General features: G+C 51.4%; 1 long non-coding RNA gene across 1 annotated transcript; it reads right to left on the bottom strand.

Annotated features, from left to right (window-relative positions):
- Window positions 1-243: 243 nt before the first annotated feature.
- On the bottom strand, window positions 244-3,299 carry LOC121663014. The gene is made up of 2 exons (XR_006015504.1): window positions 2,984-3,299; window positions 244-1,270 (listed from the first exon to the last, which is right to left on the bottom strand). It is a non-coding gene; the product is annotated as an uncharacterized LOC121663014 (long non-coding RNA).
- Window positions 3,300-3,602: the final 303 nt, after the last annotated feature.

The raw sequence follows: 3,602 nt of genomic DNA, 5'->3' as shown, positions 1-3,602 counted from the left end.
AAAGCCCTTTTCCAGCTGCCCTCTGGGCCACTGGAGAAATAACAAATACTCCAAATATTTCTGCATTTTTAAGCCTCACACCATCCCTGTGAGGTGGGGTTTTGGGAAAGTTTGCAGCCAGTTTTAATCCCCTGCGGAATCAGCCGGAAATCCAGGACGTGGAAAAAGAGGGGAAACCCCCAAACTTCCAGGAATTGTGAGAAGAAATACCCCAAAGGCTTCTAAAGTGATTTTTTTTTTCCCCCCCAGGGAAAAGGTTTTTATGGGATGAGCTGTGGCTGGAGCTCTGTGGCAAAAAAAAAAAAGCATCCTCAAACAAACAGAGGAGCGCAGGGAGCACCACTGGGAATTCCCACAGGAGCAGATCCCTGGGGATGAGAGCCAGGAATTCCCTCTGCAAGGTGCATGAGGCTACAACACCCTGCCTGATTCATCCTTTAGGGAAAGATGGAATATCCAGCTGGGAGGTGATTTTTGGATGGGCACAGCATCTGTTGGGTGGATGATCCCTGCGGGATGGGAATTCCCAGCCCTGAGGCCTCATCCCCGGGAATCTGCCGAGTTCTGGGTGCTGAGGGGTGGCTTCAGGGAGCTCTGATTCCATGGGAAATTCCATGTTCTGCCTTTGCTCCCCTCCGGAGCTGTTGGATCCAAGCGTTTCACTTATTAAATTCAGCTTTACGCTGTTCTGCTCACAAAAAGCTGCTCCTTTTTTCCTTCTTTTTGTTCCCTTTCCTTGTATTTCCTTGCTGAACTGGAGTCGGTGCTGAGGAGGAGCCGAGTGCAGGAAGCAGCAGCACAAACGGAGGCGGTGAGAGTGGAAAAGAGCTGGAAATTCCCAAATAATTCCTTGGAAATGAAGGGAAAAGGCACTTTTAGGTGGCTGGCACCCAACCCGAGGCGAGGGGTGCTCGCCTGTGAGGAAAGGTGGTGCTGCAAAGTGCAGGAGAAATCCTTGGAATGGTGAAGAGCCGGAGCCAAGGGGAGCTGGAAGCTCCCGCCAGGAGCGGGGCTGGAATTGCAGGAGGCACCGAGGGGTGGCCTGAGCACCTAAACCGGGGAGGGAGAGGCTTCTTCAGGGAAGGATTCCCCTGAAGTTCAGAGTTTGATTGAGGCTCGATTTCCTGGGGGTGCAGTGGTTCGGGAAGGGCCGGAGCAGGAGTCCTGGCTTCCTTAAATTAGTGGGAATTCTACCGGGCAGACACGTTGTTATTTGTGAGTCCCCTGAAGTGGTCGAACTTCTGCTCCGTCTCCTCGCTGAAGGAGCCACCTGGAGAGGCCACAGGAGAGCACGGGGTGAGCAGGAGCAGGGAAAAATACTCGGGAACACCGGGAGAGCCCAGGGAAAACACCTGGGAACACTGGGAGAGCCCAGGGAAAACACTCAGGAACACAGGGTGAGCAGGAAGAGGGAAAAACGCTCGGGAACACCGGGAGAGCCCAGGGAAAACACTGGGGAATACCAGGAGAGCACAGGGTGAGAGCAGGAGAAGAGAAAAGCATTTGGGAACACTGGGAGAGCCCAGGGAAAACATTCGGGAACAGTGGGAGAGCCCAGGAAAAACACCTGGGAACACAGGGAGAGCACAGGGAAAACACCTGGGAACACCAGGAGAGCCCAGGGAAAACACTTGGGAACACTGGGAGAGCCCAGGGAAAACACTCAGGAATACCAGGAGAGCACAGGGTGAGCAGGAAGAGGGAAAACCACTTGGGAATACCAGGAGAGCCCAGGGAAAACACTTGGGAACACCGGGAGAGTCCAGGTAAAACACCTGGGAACACCAGGAGAGGCCAGGAAAAATGCTTGGGAACACTGGGAGAGCCCAGGGAAAATACCTGGGAACACCAGGAGAGCCCAGGGAAAACACTTGGGAACACCAGGAGAGCACAGGGTGAGAGCAAGAGAAGGGAAAAGCATTTGGGAACACAGGGAGAGCACAGGGAAAAGCATTTGGGAACACTGGGAGAGCCCAGGGAAAACACTTGGGAACACCGGGACTGGGTGGAACCGGCGCCCTGGAAATGAAGGCCTCAAAGGTTTGGGGTTAATTAAATTAAGCTTTAATTAAATCTTAGCCTAAGTGGCACGACCAGGAGTCCCCAGGAGAGCTGGATTAGTCTTTTGTGGATTTGCAAGACTCAAGTACCCAAATGTCACTGGTTTGGTGCTGAAAAATGAAGTGAGGCCTAACAAGGCCTGTGAGGGTGCGAGGGCTCGGCGTGCTATGAACCAGCACCAAACCCTAATTTCTCTCTAATTAGGACACAATGAGAGCTAAAACCTTGATTTTGAACTGGAAATATTTCCAAGCTCAGCTGCAGAGCCCATCCCAATGGGCTTCACTTCTCTCAGCTAGGTCACATCTGAAATGTGACACACAAGACGAGAACTTCCTGCTAAAATCCCAACAAAATAATGAGAAAAATCAGTGGTTACGTGGATTTTGTTGTTGTTGTTTTTCCAGGAAAAAACGTTCCTTGCAGGAGGGAATTTTCCAAGCTGGTTGTGTTTGGAGCTGGGCAGGGAGTTGTGTTAATTCACTGTCTGTGGTAAAAGCAGTCCTTAAAAGTCCCGAAGTTAATTCCATTTTAAAGGGTTTTGACAATGGCCTAAGCCAAATTTAAATTAAATTGGCTTCGATATTTCCATGACCTAAAGAAGACGCCAAATGGTAATATTCTACATTTTTCCAAGAAAACTGCGTTTTCCCTGACATTCCAGGGGAATTTTAATTCCTGCCAGGCACAGAGGGCTCTTTCCCACTGCTTCGTTTTCCAAGAGCAGCTTTGTGATCTGAAGCGTTCCCAGCTTGGCAAAATAATTTAATTTTGGGAAGGAGGAGTTTCCCGAGGCGCTTATTCCGGCACTGGGATTGCACCAGAGCTTTTCATGAGGGGAAAACATGCAATTCCTTGTCTGAGAGGAACCCTTGGAGCATCCCTGTCCCTCTTGGAGGACTCCCATGGCAGCAGCCCTCACCTATGTGGCAGTTGTACATCCAGATGCGCTGCCCGTCGTAGCGGCTCCGGCATTTCATGACGTTGTTGGAATAATCCGACTCTGCCACCTCGTAGTTGGGGTTGATCACGACCTGGGAGGGATGGAAGGACAGGGAATGGGGTTATGGAAAGGGGGATTTGGCAGGATACAGAATCAGTTGTTTTTTACAGCAGGGTTTGGGGTTTTTTTAGCAGAAAATAAAAATACAAATTGTTTTGCAAAGAGAGAGAAATGACTTGGATAAAGGCAGATCAGGGAATAAAGGCTCAGTCAGGGAATCCTGGAATGGTTTGGGTTGGAAGGGATCTCAAAGCCCATCAGTGCCACCCCTGCCATGCCCAGGGACACCTCCCACTGTCCCAGGGGGCTCCAGCCTGGCCTTGGACACTTCCAGGGATCCAGGGACAGCCCCAGCTGCTCTGGGAATTCCATCCCAGCCCCTCCCCACCCTCCCAGCCAGGAATTCCTTCCCAATATCCCATCCATATCTCCCCTTTTCCAATGGAAAGCCATTCCTTGGGTCCTGTCCCTCCCTCCCTTATCCCAAGTCCCTCTCCAGCTCTCCTGGAGCCCCTTCAGGCACTGGGAGCCTTCCCTG

The sequence above is a fragment of the Corvus kubaryi genome, unplaced genomic scaffold (assembly GCF_017639235.1).
Source record: "Corvus kubaryi isolate FWS band 111438036 unplaced genomic scaffold, C.kubaryi_AGA036_p1.0 37265, whole genome shotgun sequence".
In the NCBI taxonomy this organism is placed as follows: domain Eukaryota; kingdom Metazoa; phylum Chordata; class Aves; order Passeriformes; family Corvidae; genus Corvus; species Corvus kubaryi.
This window is presented reverse-complemented; position numbering and strand designations above follow the sequence as displayed.